Source organism: Mirounga leonina, unplaced genomic scaffold, assembly GCF_011800145.1.
Source record: "Mirounga leonina isolate KUSES-001 unplaced genomic scaffold, KU_Mleo_1.0 Mir_176, whole genome shotgun sequence".
In the NCBI taxonomy this organism is placed as follows: Eukaryota; Metazoa; Chordata; class Mammalia; order Carnivora; family Phocidae; genus Mirounga; species Mirounga leonina.
The window spans coordinates 26,016,341-26,037,825 of record NW_023270454.1 but is presented as its reverse complement, the minus strand read 5'-3'; the positions used below and the strand labels follow the sequence as shown (position 1 = coordinate 26,037,825).

General features: G+C 35.1%; 1 non-coding gene across 1 annotated transcript; it reads left to right on the top strand.

Annotated features, from left to right (window-relative positions):
* The first annotated feature begins 21,051 nt into the window (after positions 1-21,051).
* LOC118022580 lies at positions 21,052-21,104 on the top strand. Its single transcript, XR_004682513.1, has one exon. It is a non-coding gene; the product is annotated as a small nucleolar RNA SNORD74 (small nucleolar RNA).
* Positions 21,105-21,485: the final 381 nt, after the last annotated feature.

Here is a 21,485-nt window from a genome sequence, read left to right as displayed (position 1 = left end):
TAAACAGACATTGGTAAAAATAAAAATAAACAAAATGTTTGTTTGTTTTTTTTCTTTGAAGTTCCATTTATGATACCAAAAATGACAGGATTAAAACCCTAGAAAAAGATTTAAGTCAGGAGTGTATTTTAATAGATTGTACATTTACGGGCACCTGGGTGGCTCAGTTGTTTAAGCAACTGCCTTTGGCTCAGGTCATGATCCCGGAGTCCCTGGATCGAGTCCCACATCGGGCTCCCTGCTCGGCAGGGAGTCTGCTTCTCCCTCTGACCCTCCCCCCTCTCATGTGCTCTCTCTCATTCTCTCTCTCTCAAATAAATAAATAAAATCTTTTAAAAAAATAGATTGTACATTTACTAAAGTACTTACTTTATTTGGGAGAGAAGCATTAAATTTAGATTCTATACAGTATATTATGCTCGGTAAAATTTTAAGGAGAGCCAGATAAAGGAGAAGGACTATACAGCTTGTACAAGGGTAATGGGGAAAATTTAATAAGAAAACAAAAACAATATTTAAAAAAATCTATTTTATTTATTTATTTATTTTCCTTTTTATTTGAGGTAGTTGACATAAGATGTTACATTAGTTTCAGATGTACAACTTAGTGATTTAAGAAGTTTACACATTATGCTGTGTTCACCATAAGTATAACTGTCATCTGTCCTATTACATCACTGTTATAATATCATTGATTATATTCCTTATGCTCTGCTTTTTATTCATTCCCATAACTGGAAGCCTGTATCCCCCTCCCCTCTTCACCCATTGCCCAACTCCCATCCATCTCCCCTCTGGAACCATCATTTTGTTATCTGTATTTATAGTTTTGATTCTGCTTTTTGTTTGCTATTTTTAGCTTTTACTTATGAATGGAATCATATTGTATTTGTCTTTCTCAGTCTGACTTATTTCATTTAGCATAATACCCTCTAGATCCATCCATGTTGTCTCAAATGGCACAATTTCATCCTTTTTATGGCTGTGTAATATTCGTGTATGTGTGTGTGTGCACACCACATCTTCTTTATACATTTGTCTGTTTATGGACACTTACGTTGCTTTCATATCTTGTTGTTTAAATTTTTCATTATTATTATTTTTTCCTTTTTTGCTTGCGTATAGTTGACACACAATGTGACATTAATTTGGGGTGTACAACTTAGTGAATTGACATGTTTGTCATGTTTATACATTATGCTATGTTTACCACAAGTAAAGCTACTTCTCAAGGCAAGAAAGGAAAAAAATATGCAAGATAAATAAATGTAGGATAAAAAAGTTCCAAAATGAAAAGGAAAATAGGAGAGAAGTAAACAAGCCATAAGAGACTCTTAACTATAGAGAACAAACTGAGGGTTGATGGAGGGAGGTGGATGGCGGATGGGCTAGATGGGTATTAAGGAGGGCACTTGTTATGATGAACACAGGCTTTTGTATGTAGGTGATGAATCACTGAATTCTACTCCAGAAACTAAGATTGCACTGTATGTTAATTAAGTAAAATTTAAAAAAAATTCAAAAATATAAAAAGCTAAAGTGAAGTCCCAGTGTGTGCACAACCATTTAAAATGTAAATACACTGTTTAAAAGAAGGTGTCAGAATGGATTTCAGAAATATAACAATATACTCTTAATAGAAAAAATAAAGATATAAATACATGGAAATATGTAACAGGATTTAAAAATACCAGGAAGTTGCTGAATAAAATAAATATTACATAGCTTGAATTATATCAGAGAGAAGGATCTTATGACAAACACATTATCAGGTATAGAAAGTCCTTATATCGTGATAAAAGTTACAATTCATCAGGCATCATATAGAAGAAAAGCTTATAAGTATGTAATTAATTTGAAAAATGCAATTAACAAACTTGATTCCTAGACTAACATATATTTATCTATCATTGTAAAATTAGAGATTAGTTATTTTTCTCAAGCATATATGAAATGTTGATTATATATCAGGGTATATTATTTTTTTTTTAATGGTAACATGTCTATCATGTACTTTACCACAATGAAATAAATTTGAAGTCAATAAAATAGATTATTAATAAGAATGCTCATACATTTGGAACATGGGTATTTGGGCCACTTCTTCATGTAACTTACTCATACCTTCAGGGCTTGCGCAGGCCTGATTGAATATGTACCACTTCCATTTGATGATGTCCTGCTGTGCTCCATCAACTCTATGGCTTGGTAGTTCAGATAATACCTGGTTTATGATGGGCAACTCGGGCCACATGGTAACTTGGTGGCCCATGGTTAAATGTTTAGTTTCTACTAAGGCTCAGTAGCAGGCCAGAGACTGTTTATCAAAAGGAAAAGTTGTTAATGTGGAAGATGGAAAACTTTGCTCCAAAATCTGAAGGGAGTGGGTTGTGATTCCCTTTAGGGTCCTGCCCAAGGCTCCAAACAGCCTCCCTATCTGCCACTGATACTTCAGGTACATTTGCATAACCTAGATCATAGAGCCAAGGGGTAGATAAACTTGCACAGCAGTTTGTACCTATTGTAGAACCTTCTCTCTCTCTCTCTTTTTTTAAAGATTTTATTTATTTATTTGACAGAGAGAGAGAGACACAGCGAGAGAGGGAACACAAGCAGGGGGAGTGCGAGAGGGAGAAGCAGGCTTCCCGCGGAGCAGGGAGCCAGATGCAGGGAGCCCGATGCGGGGCTCTATCCCAGGACCCCGGGATCACGACCTGAGCCGAAGGCAGACACTTAATGACTGAGCCACCCAGGTGCCCCTGTAGAACCTTCTCTTGATGTATATAAGCAGAAAAGTTCTAGGTTACATGAGTAAAATAGAATCTGAATCATAAAAACAAAGAATCATGGTCCCTCAATCAATTCCCAGATCTAAGTTTATAGACCTAGAACCTCCTGAATAAACAGAAATTCTGGTTCCTTTAAAGAAGGACCCTAGTACACTTTCAAAAATTTATACTGTTAATCTTTCTTCTAGCCTTCCCCAAAGGGACATACAGCCTTTTATTTTTACTGGGGCAACAGTACATTGGGAAAATAAAATAATCAGACCTTTCAGGGACAACTCAACACTGGCTCTGAACTGATACTAATTCCAAGAGACCCAAAACTTCACCATGGTCCACCAGTCAGACTAGGGGCTTATGGAGGCCAGGTAGTCAATGGAGTTTTAACTCATGTTCATCTCAGTGTGCGACCAGTGTGTCCTGAACCCATTCTGTGGTATTTGTCCTATACTGGAATATATATTTGGAAAGATACTCTCTGCAGCATGCACAATTCCTACAATTGCTTACCTGACCTGTGCAGTGAAGGCTACTATGGTGGAAAGGCCAAATAGAAGCAACTAGAACTACATCCACCTAGGAAAATAGTAAACCAAAAATAATAGGACATTCCTGGAGGAGTTTTTAAGTTTAGTTCTGCCATCAAAAACTTGAAGGATGTGGGGGTAATAATTCCTACCACATCCCCATTCAACTCACCTGTTTGGCCTGTGCAGAAGGCAGATGGATCTTGAACAAGGATAGTGGATTATCATAAGCTTAACTAGGTGGGGACTCCAATTATATCTGCTGTACTAGAAGTGGTTTCATTGCTTGAGCAAATGAACACTTCCCTTGGTACCTTATATGCAGCTATTGATGTGGCAAATAATTTTTTCATATTGTCTGTTAGTAAAGAGCACCTGAAATATTTGGCAAGGCCAGCAAAAATAGACCTTCACTCTCCTGCTGCACAGGCATATTAACTGTCCAGCTCCATGGCATAATTTCGTTCTTAGGAATCTTGATTGCCTTCCTCTTCCACAAGATATCACTGATAAACTGCATTGATGACATTGTGCTTTTTGGACCTAGTGAGCAAGAAGTATCAACTTCTCTAGACTTATTGGTAAGACATTTGCAATGCTTGAGGGTGGGAAATAAATCTGACAAAAATTCAGAGGCCATCTGCCTTAATGAAATTCCTGGGGGTCTAGTGGTATGGGAAATGTTGAGGCGTCCCTTCTAAGAGGAAGGGTAAGTTGTTGCTTCTGTCCTCTTCTGTAATCAAAAAGAAACAGGAAACAGGCTTCTGATTTTAGAAGTAATGTATTCCCTATTTAACTGTTTTTCCAGCACATTTACCAAGTGACTTGAAAATCTGCTACTTTTGAGTGGGGTCCAAAATAAGAGAATTTTCATACTTGTACAGATTGAGTAATAATTTAGTAATATTTCTATCAATTTGACTTTTGGGAATAATATGATTAACTAGCCAACACCATGGGTCTGCATTAGTCAGACTCTTTTGACTGTTGCTTCGATGTTGTTGTTGTCCATTACAATAACCACATCCACTTTGCTTTTGGTATTTGAAGGCTGCTCCTTACCCCTTCCCAACTTGGGCTCCAATTACTCACATTAGATATGTTCACCATTATAGTGACCGGAGATCCCACAGAGAAGAGTGATTGTGAAGCTCTTCAGGGATGCTGAGCCTCCCCTCTTATTTATTTCTCACAGCACTGGTGAAAGATATGTCTCCTGTACCCTTGCAGTGTGGGTGAGTAAGTCTCAAACAACAAATCCATTCTAACATTCTCCTCACAAGCCTTTGAATTCCTTCCCCTACATTAAACTAAAGCAGGTCCAGAATTTCCAATTTATTCACCATGGGCAATCTTTTGATCTATGTTTTAGCTGACCAAACTAATTTTTAGATACCTTCCCAACTTTCTGATCTGCAACATAAACACAGACTCTCTCCTTAGTGAGTACATATCGATAAATTTGGCCTGATTCAACTTTATGTTCCTTCTATCGTTATCACACTCTTAGTAGCCATTCTCATACATGTTCACCAGAATTCTGTATGTATATATTAGAAAATGTGAGGGTGCCTGGGTGGCTCAGTCGTTAAGTGTCTGCCTTCGGCTCAGGTCATGATCCCAGGGTCCTGGGATTGAGTCCCACATCGGGCTCCCTCCTCGAGGGGAGGCCTGCTTCTCCCTCTCCCACTCCCGCTGCTTGTGTTCCTGCTCTCGCTATCTCTGTCTCTGTCAAATAAATAAATAAAATCTTAAAAAAAAAAAAAAGAAAAGAAAATGTGAGTAGATCTTTTAGAGTGTAGCACACCTCCTCATGGGTCATGCTTTATATCTGATCTTCAGAGGCCTGCTAAGGTTTAAGTCTAATTCAGATCTAAAAGCAAACAATGGTGCTGGAGTTGGGGCCTAAGAAGCATGGCCATGGTCTTACATGACAACTGCCTCAAAGGAGGCCATTACAGTTTCCTCCAGCACTGCAGGTAATCTATCACCTAATGTCTGATACCATTGAGGGTGGGAAGGCTGCTTCTACTGAGATTGGGGAGGCATTTAGCAAAGAAGATTTATCTAAGGGTCTCTTGAAATAAACAAGCAAAAAAACTTACATATATTGATTATCTTAAAATTAATAATAAAATAAGCAGAATAAGTATTACTAGTGTATATTTGGGTACTTTAGCTTCTTAAAAAAAAAGAAAGAAAGAAAGAAAAAGAAAAGGAAGAAAGAAAAAAAGAATGTAGGGTCTCAATGTCCCATTTTTATCAACATCTCCCCAGTTGTGCTCATCTCAATTTAGAGGATCCCATTCTTTTTCAATCAATGCTGTTAGAAGTTGACACTCTGCAAATTGGAAGTTCATGTTGTGCTCTAATTCAGTCAGTCACAGGATAAGAGTCTGAATTTCATTTTAGCAGTCTCAGCCTTCCATCTACAAGAGATAAGGGTCTCCTTCAGGTCACACATAGAAGTCCTCAGTCATGTATATGGCACTTGAGATGGGAATGAGAATCCTTGAGCTTATCCTTTTCTTTTGCCACTAGCCAAAGGCAGGGGGAGCAATGAAGCAACCTCATCAAATTGTTATTTTCCAAAAATATTTGAAAATATACAGTCATCATCCCAGATCTTGTGTCTTATAAGTGATTGATTAGGATTATCCAATGGTGATATTTTTCATATCTGAAGTGCCAGATCATGCCATGAGCTATTAGTGCTCTCCTTACCACTGAAAATAGTCATTAACTTCTTTAAATATAATCAGACTGGAGAGTTAATTCCCAAGACCCTAGAACCAATTCAGAAAACTAATTCTTTTTTTTTCTTTCAAGATTTTATTTAAATTCTAATTAGCTAATATATAATCAGAAAGCTAATTCTTAAAATTCTGTTCCTTTAGAATCATTTCAGCACACATACACACAGCATATATATGTATACACACACACACACACACATATATATATATAGTTTAATAACAGAATATATATTGTTTAATATAAGAAATTGTCTCAGGCAATTATGTAGCATAAGATATCCCATGATCCACAGTCCAAAGGCCTACAACTCAGGAGAGTTGATTGTCTAAATCCCAGTCTGATTTTGAAGGTATGAGACTGATGTGTCAGTTTAAAGATCATCAGGTAGAGAGAGCAAATTCTCTCTTTGTCAGCCCTTTGTTCTATTCAGGCCTTCAATAGGTTGTATGAAGCTCATCATCACTGGGGAGGACAATCTCCTTTTCTCAGTCTATCAAATTAAATATTAATTTCATCTAGGATCAATCTTATAGATACATCCAGAATAATGTTTCACCAAATATCTGGGTACCTTATGGCCCATTCAAGTTGACATATTAACCATTATATGCATAATTTAAAAATACTTATAAATGAATATTAAAATAACAGTTACAAGTAAAATTACTTTTCTTAAATGCTTATTTTAAAAAAGAAAAAAAAAACTCTAAAAATTCATAAGCAGATGATCTAATTTAAAAATTACAGAATAAATTTAAAAAGCAAAATATACCAAGAAATTAGAAGGAGCAAGAAAAATATAGGAGCAAAAATTAATGAAATAGAAAGATACATTGGAGAGGATCTGTAACGGTAAAACTTGGTTCTTTAAAATGGCAAATAAAATAGACAAATGTCTGCCGATATGGACCAGGAAGAAAAGTTAGGTGGCAAGAGAAATTCTATTAGCAGTAAAAAGTGAGATTAATGGTGCCAATAATTTAAATATTATAAAAATCTCTATGCCAAAAATATTTACAACATAGCCAAAAAGTATACACATTCCAAGATAAAATAAGTTACCAAAAACAATTTTAAAAGATACATTTAAAAATAAGAATAGTCTTATAATCATTAAAGAAATGAAACTATATTGGCTTGCTTCAACAGGGGTGGGCTTGGGATGTTTATAATGTGATGTTTATAACATGACCTATGTAGAAATGCCTGACTGTGGGTCTTTCACAGCATAGGGCACTAGTTGAGCAGGAGGAAACTATCTGTTCTTTCTGACTTACCTGCTCTCTGCACTCACCTCTGTCTCCTATATTGTATGATAAGGTTATATTTATGTAAAAGGATAATTTGATAAAGCTTTCTGGAGCAGAAGGCAGTATATATCAAAAAAATAAGATATAGCCTATCACTTAGTAAATCCACTTCTAGAAACATATTCAACATTATAACCCAAAGTATGCAAAAAGTCATATTGAAAGAAACATATTTGTAATACCCAAAAATGAGAAATCAGTTAAGTTTTTAACAATATCAGTTTTCTTGAATAAATTCTGTATCCTCATATAAAACAATGAAATTATTTAAATTTTCCTACCAAGAAAATACTAGAGGACAATTGTTCCTCAAAAGTTCTCCATATGTTCACAAATTATACCATTTTTATATACATTCACTGAGAAAAGAAGGAAAAGGAAGGAATGCTCTTATTTTGCTTTCCTGTGAAAGCAGACCCGAAGAGAAGGAACTAGGTTTGAGTAGTTTATTTGGGAGGTCTGATGGCCATGGATGTGTGCCACTCAGAAATCCTTCAAGAGAACCTGCTGCAGGAAAATAGGTAACTAACCACCACAGCTGTTGCCTTTTGGAACCATCATTTCATGTGTTCTGAGACTATACTATCAACAAAGTCCTAGTGGAAGGGGTATCTGTACCACTACAATATTCTCTGTTGGATCTCTTCTGAAAGCCAGGGTGGGTGGTAGCAGAGGGGATCACAGAGCCAACGTGTTTAATATCAATAGGCCTAATAGGACTGAAGTAATAGGGACCAAGTGGCATTAGGTCCATTGGGTCCATGGTCCCAATCTATGGTCATCTCTTCTATTCCTGAGTGTCTTCTAGGGCCGCTCTAACAAAATACTGGGTGACTTAGACAACATAAATCTATTTCTCACAGTTCTGGAGGCTGGGAAGTCCAAGACAAAGGTGACAGTAAATTTGGTTTCTGGTGAGATCTCTCTTCCTGGCTTGTAGACAACCGTCTATTGTCAAATCCTCACATGGCCTTTCCTTGGTGTGTTGTGCAGAGAGAAAAAGCAAGAGATCACTCTTTCTTCCTCTTATTAAAGGCTACCAATCTTATAATATTAGGGATCCATCCCTATGACCTCATTTAACCCTAATTACCTCTTAACAACTCTATCTTCAAATAGAGTCACACTAGAGTCTAAGACTTCAACATATGAATTTTGGGAAGACACAATTCAGTCCACAGCACTGAGTATATAATAGGCATCTATGTTTAAAAGTACATATTTGAAAGTTGGAATATATCCTGATGTGAACTTTAACATACAGAGTAAGTACTATTACAGTGGGGGAGGTTAAGTGGAAGTTCTGAGGCTGCCCTCCTTCTGTCCCCTCCCTGTGCAGCCAAGAGAATGAATAAAAATCAAATCACATCCTTGGAAGGATGGTGGGGCTAGTGATATCATTAAAGACGTAAAGGATGCAGGGAGGAGCAGCCCCTGTCATATCTCAGTTTATCACCAATCTGGTTCTGGCAGAAACTAACTGGATCTTGGAGAATGACAGTAGCTGCTATTATTGCCAAAACAGATTAATAAAACCTCAGCATATGGCATATCAGTCATTGACATGGTGAGTATGTTTTTTGTTCCCTATTAGCCTATTAGCATACAGTGGATCAGAAAAAGTTCATATTCATGGGGAATGGACAACAATATTCATTTATAGATTTTTCCACAAGATTGTCAACTCTTCTGCCTTCTGTAATAACATAATCCCAAAAGACGTGGGCCATCTTGGCATCCCTCAGAACATTATACGGATCCATTACATTAACAACATCATGCTATTTAGCCAATACAAGCAATAAGTGGCTAGTATGCTGGAGGTCTTGATAACACATGTGCTCCAGAACTTGGAAGATGAACTCTGAAATTTTCAAAAGTTGGTACTTAATAAAATGGATATACAAGGATATTCCTTCCAAATAAATGATAAATTGCTGTATCTTGCATAACCACAGAGAAAGAAGCACCTGGTAGACTTCTTTTGCTTCTGGAATCAACACAGTCTGCTATAGGTATACTGTTCAGGCCCGTATATTGGGAGACATGAAGGCTGCCAAACTCAATTGAAGCCTAGAGCAATAGAGTGCTCAGTAGCAGGTCCAGGCTGCAGTGCTAACAGCCCTGAACCTGGGGCTCATCTGCCAGACACTGTGTTATTGTAATCTTAGTGATGAAAAAAGATACATTTGAAGTTTATGGCAAATTCCAGTGGGAAAAATACAAAGCAGATCCCTGGGTACTAGGACAGGGTCATGCCACTGGCAGTGAAGGATTATAAACACCTTTTTAAAAACAACTCTTAACATGTTACTGGACCTTGACAGACATAGAACACTTGAGCATGGCATACCATATGGCTTTGTCTCCAGAACAGGCTATTGTAGCTGAATACAGTAATTGAGCGAATGAAACTAGAGTGGTAGGCACTAAAGGCAGAAAGGCAGAGATACTTATGGAACAGGCTAACAAGCTTCAAATGCAGTGGCAAGACAAGGAACCGACAGGGGCTGATCTTTAATTCTAAAGGAACACTGTGGCTGCTGTGGCAAGAATGATCCACGAGAGAACAAAGTGGAGTAGGAGGTAGATCAGCTCAGAGGTGATGAAGAATTAGAGTAGTGACAAGGGAGATAATAAAAATTATTCTTTTCTGCATTTATTTTAGATGCAGATGTGATAATAATGACTATAGATTGACTGTAGGTTCTGTTTTGTGGCAGTGTTTCTCCAACTTTAATATTTATATAAATTATCTGGGAATCCTGTTAAAATCCAAATTATTTATCTAAAGGGTTTGATTTTAGGCACCTGGTGTTCACCAAACAAGCTCCCAAGTGATGGTGGTCCAGTATCATGCTTTGATTAGAAACTGTGTAAAGATTGAAATTGAGAACAGTTCTGGAGGTTTTTAACTGAGTAACTCGTTGGATGATGGAATAATACTGATAGAAGATCATTATACTGCTGCTGGTGATAGGATAGTGGATTGAGCATTTTGGTTTGGCCAAAATAAGTGTAAGATTGTCATTAAATATCCATGCAGAGATGACAAATAAGCAACTGAATGTCTAATTCTGGAATGCAGAAGAGAGAGCGGGACCATATTTGATAGTTTAGGATCATCAATTTACAAATCGCATTCAAGGCACAAAACTGTATGAGATAACTTATAGATAATGAGTAGTTGGAAATTCAAATTGGTCCAAGTCCTGAGTTCTGAGTCATTCTTATGTTTACTATATATACTATAAAACAAACTCATATTTTTAGGTTCAGAAACTCTCAGCTTGTTTATTGCTTTGTTTTTAAACTTTTGACAAAGAAAAAAAAAAGAAGCACAGTATCATAGCCATCTCAAAATACAAAGATATGTCGGAGAGTTATTTTACCTTCTTTTAGAACAAAGATGGGAAAGAAAACCAAACAAACAAAAAGACAAGTGATTTTATTTATAAATTAAACGAGCAATAGCAGATACCATATTTTATATGGTAACATCTTTCCTAGACTCTCATCCCCAAAAATATGACTCTTAAAACTTTCAAACAGAACAGCAGGACTCTTTGGCATTAATATAACTTCAATATCAAAGTTTTTTATTTCAAATGACTGAAAACAGCCTCAGTAATAAAATAATTGGGAAGAAACATCATTCTTTTACATTGGATGAGAGAAAAATACAGTACAGGCACTCTGCCACTTATAATTGACCACAGTCAATTTTAGAGTTAATTGTTTGTCTCAACCTCATTAGACAGAGGCAGACTCTATTTTTTTTTCTTCCATGGGTTGTAAGTACTCTGATCCTTAGCTTTTCTGAATAAAGGAAATGATTTATAAAACAGAGTATGAATGATGCATTTTTATATCTATGGGAAATATATCACCATTTTTACATTAATGCTGATTTTATCCAATTAGATGGATACTTATATTTCTGATTTCATATTTGTATTGATGAAAGAAGAGGATAATATTGTTTTGTTTTTATAAAATCTGAAAGCATTTAACAAACTCTAAAGTTCCATTCAGATTAAAATGGATAGATCCTTTCTTAACATGAAAGCTAGCTAGTTGGATATAGACAGATAGTGGGGAGGAGAGATAGAGGAGAAGGGTAGGAGACAGATGTATGGAAGAGGAGGGTGTCAAGTGAAAAAAATCTTCAGTAGTAAAGCACTAGAAAGACTCTTAATAAAAGTCAAACAAAGCATGGATAACTACTATCACCACACTCATGTAACATTCTGGACATACTACCAAATGCAGTGAAAATTAAAGCACATTTGTGTGTGCATTAGATAAATATGTAGTGTAAATGCACATAGTATTTTATATTATAAAATAAAGCAACATATGTCATTTTTAGATAAGATGATCAAATCAAATAATGTATTGCTGCAAACCCAAGAAAAATAGCTGAAAAGTCTGTAAGAACAATGTGAGGATACAGCATTTTGAGTACTTTCCTGTATATGTGAAGTAATACCTTTTAAAAATTACTGGAGGGGGCGCCTGGGTGGCTCAGTTGGTTAAGTGACTGCCTTCGGCTCAGGTCATGATCCTGGAGTCCCGGGATCGAGTCCCGCATTGGGCTCCCTGTTTGGCAGGGAGTCTGCTTCTCCTTCTGACCCTCCTCCCTCTCATGCTCTCTGTCTCTCATTCTCTCTCTCTCAAATAAATAAAATCTTTTTTTTAAAAAAATAAATAAATAAAAATAAAAATTACTGGAAAAATATCATATTCAAAATAAAAAATAAAACTAAAAAATTTTGAAAGTTGAACCCAATAAATGTTTAAGATATATAAAAACATTTTAAAACTCTGAGTACCATAAAAATGCTTTACCAATGTTCATGAAAAAAAAAATCAGTCTTTTTGGTAAATCATTTGGCTGTATTACTTATCTTATAATTTTGATATTTTGGGAAATATTCCATGATCCATTCAATCATTGATAATAAAATTGCATTCGATGCAACTTTTTCCAGTGTTCTTGGTAGGATAAAGAAAGTTTTAAATGAAAATCTTAATAATGTTGTTCTCAAATTATGCCTGGAGCAAATAAGTGATATATGAGAATAGTTTCAATAAAGATGAAAAATTATGTACTTTATTTTCAGCAAAAAGTATGAGGTGTCTTTCAGTTCCCTTCCTGACCTGTGAAGAGTGTAGAATGAAAAACCAACTTTTCTTAGACACACCAGAGAACTGAGATCACAGGGCAAACTGCTCCCCCTAAAACTAGAGATACAGGTAAATACAGAGAATCACAGCTAGCCAGGAGAAGAATCCTCTGGAGCCAGTAACTGTGGGAACATTTAAACTATGATTGATGAGCTGCTGGAGGCTCAGTGTGAACTAGCCTGAGAGTAAAAATGCAAGACCCAGTCTTATTGGAGCCCTACACTTTCTTGAGTTTTAATTCCAGGAGACCTACCAGGTTTACACTATGAAGATTCAGGAAAATCCCATCCTGCTTCCAGCTGGGGAAGAGTAAAAATAACAATTTTGAAATACACCCACAACATTCTGTTCTTCACTATACTCTTTGTGACAAAATTTTATACTACTTTACCAAAGTTTTATTTGACCTGTGGAAAGGGAAATTAGGCAACTTTAGCCCACTCTAGCCTTGCTGCCTCATGCAAGTGGAGAAAACAAAAGACTAAGAAATTTTTCTGAAAGTCACAGCCCAGGGACTCTGGCATAGGAACATAACAGCAACAAAAGACATGTTATCAAAGATTATAGAGTGCCTCCCTACCTCAATATTATACTACCTCCACTATAGAGCTTCAGGATAGCAGTCAATTGTAGCTGAGGAAACCGGAAGACACAGACTCTGACTCAGAGGAGTTTATAAAAAAAATCTAGTAACAACAACAGAGAAAAAAAAAACAACACGAATACTAGGGACATTGAAGCTTCTGACAGCTTCAACTATAGCAAACATTAAACATAGCCTGGCTCCTCACCAAACACAAAACCTCACACTAAAGGACTTTGTACTTCAATTCCTTTTATCCTGTATGTTGTGCCTGCCTGTCTATCAACAAAAATTACACAGCATGATAAAAAGCAAGGAAAAAAAAAAAAAAAAAACCTGAAGAGATAAAACAAGCACTAGAACATATTCTGATATGGAGAAATTTTGGAATAGTCATACCAGGAGTTTAAAATATAATTAATATGCTAAGATCTCTAATGGTAAAAGTGGACAATGAAAGAAAAACTTGATAATTTAAGGAGAGAGATGAAAAACCAATGAAGGAATAAAAAGAAAGCTAGAAATAAAAGTACTAAAGAATGCCTTTGATGGGCTCATCAGTAGACTAGAAAACAGAGGATAGATTCAGAGATCTTGATGATATGTCAATAGACATTTCCAAAACTGAAATTTAAAAAAGTGAAAAAAAATGAAACAGGGTATACTAGAACTGTGAGACAATCACAAAAGGTGTAACATATGTGTAATAGGAGTACTAGGAAAATAAATGAAGGACGGAAGATAAGTAGGAAGGAAGGAAGAAGAAGAAGTAGAAAGAATAATTAAAGTAATAATGGCTGAAGAATTTCCCAACATTAATGTCAGACAACAAACTATAGTTCCAGGAAGCTCCAGAAAACACCAAACAGGATAAGTTATAAAACAAGGTGAAACAAACAAACAACAACAATAAAAACCAAAAAACAAAACACCTCACCTAAGTATATCATATTTAAACTGCAGAAAACAGAAACAAAATTCTTGAAAGAAGCTGGGGATGGGTGGGTGACAGTATTAGTACCTATAGAGAAACAAAAATAAGAAATGGCAGAATTCTTCACAGACTGAGCAAGCAAGAGAGAGTGGAATGAAATATTTAAAGTAGTGAAGGAAAAACCACCAACCCAGAATTCTGAATCAAACAAAATTATCCTTCAAGAGCGAAGGAGAAGTACTTTCTTAAACACTGGGGGAATTTGTCACCAGCAGAACTGCCTGGCAAAATGTTAAAGAAGTTCTCTAGAGAGAGAGAGAGAAAGAAATATATATATATTTGAGAAATTATATATATGTATATAATTTCACACATATATATATGTGTGAGAAATTCAGACCTACATAAGAAAAGAAGTGCATCAGAAAAGGAATAAAGAAATAAAATATTTCATTTTTTGAATTTCTAGATGATCTAACAGATAAGTGTTCAAAATAATAGTAACAAGAATGTGTTGGTGATTATAGCAAATAGATAAATAAAATGGCAGCAATGTTATAAGGGATGGAATGGAGAAATAGAAAATACTCAGTTATAAGATACCTACAACATTTATGAAACAACATACTGCTATGTAAAATGGACTTGGATTGGTTGTAAATGTACATTTCAAATACCAAGACAACCAGTAAAAAAAGTCAAAAAAGGAGGTATAAATGAATTAGTAAGAGAGGAGAGAGAGCTGAATGAAAATATTTCTCAATTAAAACTAGAGAAGGAAGAGAAAGAATGAAAGACAAAAAAAATGTGTAAAAATTAACACACTACTACATGTCATCTATAAGACCAAATTTAAATATAAACACACAGATAGATTAAAAGGATAGGGTTGGAGAAAGATATTCCATGTTAATAATAATCAAAAGAATACTGGCATCGCTTTATTGATTTCAGATAAAGGAGACTTCGGAACATAAAGAGGAGCATTACATTATTATAAAGGAGTCAATTCTGTAAAAAAAAAAAAAAAAGTCCTTAAAATCTATGCATCTAACAACAGAGTATAAAAATACACCAGGCAAAAACTAGAGTGTCAAGGAGAAATAGACAAATCACCAAATAGAACTGGAGACTTAGACACCCCTCTTTCAGTAATTGAAAGATCCAACTGGCAGAATATTGGAAAGGATAGAGCTGAACTGAACACCACCATCGATCGATTGGATCTAACTGGCAGCCATTAAATATCCAACAATAGGAGAATTCATATTTTTTTCAAGATCATATGGAATATTCATTATGAAAGATCAGATTCTAAGCCATAAAACATACCTTAGCAAATGTAAGAGAATAGAAATCATACAGCATATACTCTCAGACCACAATGGAACCAAACTAGAAATCAATAACAAGAAAAATGACTGGAAAATTGCCAAATATTTCAAAATTAAACAACACACTTTTAAATAACATTTGAATCAAAGAAGTCTCAAAATAAATTGAAAAAATATATATTTTTTGCTCTAAATGAAAATGCTAATGTAATTGCCCAAGTTTGTGGGATGTAGTGACAGCAGTGTTAATGGAGATTTATAGTATATAATGCATATATTACAAGAGAAGAAAGATCTAAAATCAGTAGTTTAAGTGTCTACCCTAGGAAACTAGAGAAAGAAGAGTAATATAAACCTAAAGCAAGCAGAAAAAAAGAAATAATAAAAATTACAATGGAAACTAATAAAATTGAAACAGGCAAACAGCAGAGAAGATCAATGAATCAAAAAGCTGGTTTTTGAAAAGTTTTTTTTTTTTTTAAAGATTTTATTTATTTATTTGAGACAGAGAGAATGAGAGAGACAGAGAGCACATGAGAGGGGGGAGGGTCCGAGGGAGAAGCAGGCTCCCTGCCGAGCAGGGAGCCCGATGCGGCACTCGATCCAGGGACTCCAGGATCATGACCTGAGCCGAAGGCAGTCGCTTAACCAACTGAGCCACCCGGGCGCCCTGAAAAGTTTTTGATAAACTTCTAATCAAGCTAAGAGAAAAAAAAAAGAGAGAAGACCCAAATTACTAATATCAGAAGTGAAAAAAGGTCATCTCCACTTTTCCTATGGACATTAAAAAACTAATAAAGGAATATGAACAACTCCATGCCCATAAATTTGATAACTTAGATGAAAAGAACCAATTCCTTGAAAGACTGATCTTACAAACTCACACAAGGATAAGCAGATAATCTGAATATCTGTTAAAGAAATTGAATCAATAATTAATAGCCTTCCAAAATGAAATAACCAGGCCCAGATAGATTCACTGTTGATCTACCAAAAAATTTAAAGAATTTAGATCAAGTCCATTCAATCTCATCCAGAAATTGAAACAGATGAATCCCTTGCTCATCTATGAAGTCAGAATTATTCTAATATCAAAACTAGAAAAAGGTATTGCAAGAAAATAATATACAAATTAATATTTCTCATGAATATAGATGCAAATATTGTCAACAAAATACTAGCAAATAGAATCTAATTATGTATAAAAGTAATTATCTATCACAACCAAGTAGAATTTATTCCAGATATACAAGACTGATTCAACATTCAAAATCACTTAATTCAATCCATTACATCAAAAGTATAAAATAGAAAAACAATATGATTATATCAATAGATGCAGAAAAATTATTTGATAAAATTCAACATCCATTCGTGATAAAAACTCTCAGTAAACTAGGAATAAAGAGAAACTTCATCTTGATAAAGAACATCTACAAAAACTTGCAGCTCACATCATGCTTCATAGTTGGAAACTAAACAATTTTACCCTAAAATTGAGAAGAAGGCAACTTCATACTAAAATTCCTAGCTAGTGCAATATGACAAGAAAAAGAAATTAAATGTATATTGATTGAGAGAAAAATATAAAATTGTCTTTGTTGGCAGATGACACAATTACTTATGAAGAAATTCCAAAGAATTCACACACACACACACACACACACACACAACTCCTGGAACTATTACATAACATTGTAAAACCAAGTTAACATATAAAAGTCAATTGATTTCCACTGTAGCAGCAATGAAAAATATGGATTTGAAATTTCAAACATAATGCCACTTTCATTATCACTAACAAATAGGAAAGACTTATATATATATATTTAACAAAACACATACAGGATATATGAGGAAAACTATAAAACTGATAAAAATTAAAGAGATTATAAATGAAGAGATATTCCATGCTTATGAATAGAACAACTTAACAACTTAATACTGTTTTTTTCCCAAGTTTAAGTATAAATTCAAAGCAATCCCAATCGAAATCCCAGCAAATTATTTTGTGGATTTTCGAAACTGTGTCTAAAATTTATATGGAAAGGCCCAGAATAGCCACCACAAGGTCAAACTGACACTAACGTTCTTCATGTTTTACTATAAAGTTATAATAAAGACAGTGTAGTGCTAATGAAATAATAGATCAATGGAACACAATAGAGAGCCAAGAAAAGGACCCATACAAATATAGTCAACTGATCTTTGGTAAAGATAATTCAATGGGGAAATGAAAATCTAGTCAACAAATGATGCTGGAAAAAATTTTACATTGACATGATAAAACCATTATAGACACTTTTCACAATGGATCTCAAAATGGATTATAGACCTAAAAGTAAAATGTCAAACTATAAACATTCTAGAAGATATCACAGAAGGAAACTGAGGTGAGTTTAAGATTGGCAATTAATTTTTAGATACAACACCAAAAGCATTATCTATGAAAGAATAAAATAACTTGGAATTCTCAGCAAGATATTTTTATCAGATATTTATTATCAGATAATAAAAAGACATACTATTATCTGGGAGAAAGTATTTATAAAACACATATCTGATAAAGGACAGGTATTCTAAATATACAAAGAACTCTTTAAACTCAAGAAGGAGAAAACAAAAAAAAAGAATTAAAAAATGGAAAATAGGGGCACCTGGGTCGCTCAGTTGGTTGAGTGTCTGACTCGATTTTTTTCTCAGGTCATGAGCTCAGGGTTGTGAGATCAAGCTCTGTGTCAGGCTCCATGATGGGTGTGGAACCTATTTGGGATTCTCTCTCTCCCTCTGCCCCTCCTCACTACCCACCCTCCCCACTCCTCTCTAAAGGAAAAAAAAAAAAAAGGAAAACAGATCTGAATAGATCTTAAAAAATATACAGATGGCTGATAAGCATATGAAAAAATGCTTAACCTCATATGCTATTAAAAAATTACAGATTAAAACAACATTGAAAGACTACTACATATCCAATCCAAATTACTAACAATACCAAATATGGAAAGGATATGGAGCAATAAGAAATCTCATCCATTCCTGGTGGGAATGTGAAATGATGTAGCCACTTTGGAAGACAGTTCGGCAGCTTTGACAAAGCTGAACATAGTGTTAGCATGTAATCCAGCAATACACAAATGAGTTGAAGAATTGGATACAAAAAAGATTCTGTACATGAGTGTTTATAGCAGCTTTATCCATAACTGTCAAATAATGGAAGCAATTAAGATACCCCTCAATAGGTGAATACATAAACAAATTTTGGTACTTCTGTACAGTGGAGTGTTATTCATCAGGAAAAAGAAATGAGCTGTCAAGTCACCAAATGACATTGCCTAAAATGCACATAGCTAAGGAAAGGAAGCTACTCTGAAAAGGCTACACTACACACTGTATATTTCCAGTTATAGGACACTCTAGAAAGGGCAGAACTATGTAGACAGTAAAAAGATCATCCACCCCCCCTCCACAGGACATGAAAGAGGGTGAAGCGAGTAAGTGAACTGCATGGGATTTTTAGGGTGCTAAAGCTATAAAGGATGATACTGTAATGATGTTAAAACATCTTTAACATGCATGATGTTATGCATTTGTCAAAACCCATGGAACTGTATAACACAAAGAGCAAACCCTAACATAAATTATGGACTTTAGTTAAAATAATGTATCAGTATTGGGGGTACCTGGGTGGCTCAGTTGGTTAAGCATGACTTTGGCTCAGGTCATGATCTTAGGTTGCTGGGATTGAGCCCCACATCAGGTACTCACTCAGCAGGGGGTCTGCTTGTCCCTCTCCCTCTGCCCCTCCCCTTGTTCGTGCTCTCTCTCTCAAATAAATAAATAAAATCTTTAAAAAATAATAATAATGTATCAGTATTGATTCTTTAATTGAAACAAATATACCACAGTTATATAAGAAGATGTTAAAAATAAGGGACAATGCATGAGAACGGTTATAGCTGATCTCTGTACTATCTGGTTAATTTTTCTGTGAACCTAAAATTGCTAATAAAGTAAAGTATATTATTTTTTTTAAAGAGGATGAAGTACTTTGCAAGTATTGGAAAAAATATTTTTTTATAAGTTTAGCCTAATATTTCCTAAATATTGCAAAATCTGTAGTAAAAAATATTTTTCTATTGCTATATCTATTAGAAATGGAGTTTTTTCATTATACTACAAACAAAATAAAATATAGAAATATATTTGATGTAACATCAAAATAAATACCTTCTAGACAATTCTGAAAATTGAGCAGATAATAAAAACAAAAACTCTATATTAAATAATAAATGAGAGCATTTGTCATTTTCTAATGTATAACGAAATGCAAATAATTACTTGTATCTCGTGTTTAATTCTCATTTCAGGGGTGTCTGGGTGGCTTAGTTGGTTCAGCATCTGACTCTTGATTTCAGCTCAGGTCACGATCTCAATCAGAGATTTAAGAGCTAGCTCCACATTGGCTCTGCCCTGGGAGTGGAGCCTGCTTAAGATTCTCTCCCTCTCAAAAAAAAAAAAAAAAAATCTCATTTCAAAATCTATTTTATTATTTATAAATATTAGAAGTGTAAAGTTTAAATGTTGTATATGAATCATGTTTTGATAACTTTGTGGTAAAAAAAGAATTTTCCCATGAGACTTTTTTTTTTTATTGTTTTATTTAATTAATACAGATCTATGTATGGGCTTTTATTAGTGTTTTGTGAACATGGTGTTATAAATGTGCTCCTAGGCCCAAATATTTTTATATTAATCAACTCCAGCTCCGTTTTTGACAGAAACTTTTTGGGCGATACGTCTTCAGATTTAATCACAAACAATACATTTAAGGCTTCTTTTTCTTACTTTCCTCCATGTATCTTTTTTTAAATTTATTTTTAATTTATTTTTATTTTTAAGGATTTTATTTATTTATTTGACAGAAAGAGACACAGCAAGAGAGGGAACACAAGCAGGGGGAGTGGGAGAGGGAGAAGCAGGTTCCCCGCTGAGGAGGGAACCCTAGGCGGGGCTTGATCCCAGGATTCTGGGATCATGACACGAGCCGAAGGCGGACGCCCAACGACTGAGCCACCCAGGCACCCCTCCTCCATGTGTCTTAGTCTCTTGTATTAAAATATGCTTATGGTGACTAGTTTAAAAAACAGTGTGAATCTTAAACCTTTGTTTTGTTTAAAAAAATCCATGCATTCGTTCAACATGGAATATATTTCTTTGAGTTGCTCATGTGAGAAGCAAGTTGTAAATCAACTTGCAATGTTTTTCTTAATTTGGGACTTGTGTTCAAGGCCAGTGTTAATTATCTCTGTCCCAGTATTCTACTGCTTTGAATGTGTTTCTTCTAATCATGATTATCCAGGCTCTCCATCTGTCTTAGTTTTAGATGTCTAGACTGCCCCTTCCTGAGAGATACCCTGAGGAATCCAATTTCAAAACAACCCTTTAAGTATGTTAAAAACTATTCAGCATTTTACATTACATATATAATAGAACAAAAATGGATCACTAGAAAGAAGCCTGATCTATTGAAATTGATAATGAGCTTTGTATTTTACAACCTAGGTTCAAAATCATTATAATTTGTTGGGTTTAATGTAGAGCATGAAATCAGCCATAGTATCTGGTTTGCTAAAATGTGCCTGTGATGAAGCTTGTGTTGGTAGGGACATCTGAGACTGGTTTGCTATACTGTAACATAGGCCGCTGGGGGCAGGGAAGTTTTCAGAGGAGGGTGTAGGCCTTTGGAATGTCCAGGCAGGCGTAACCACTCTGCTATTGGAATGCCGCCAGGGAGTTGCCTTCCCCAAGCTCTCTTAGCCGGAAAAACCACCCTGTGTTCTAAGAGATGTATGCATTGTCCCTTAGGCTATGATTAGCAGAACTGTAGAACACGCAGATTAGCATATCCTATCTTTGCGGTAAACAGATCCTCCTAGTTCCAGTAAGACCCCTTGTCACACATCACGTGCTTGAGAAACAGTGATAAGGATTTGTGATTCTCTTGAAGGACCAATAAAAGTGGGAGTAAAGAAGAGCAAAGGGTCTTCATCTCTGAGCTTTGACC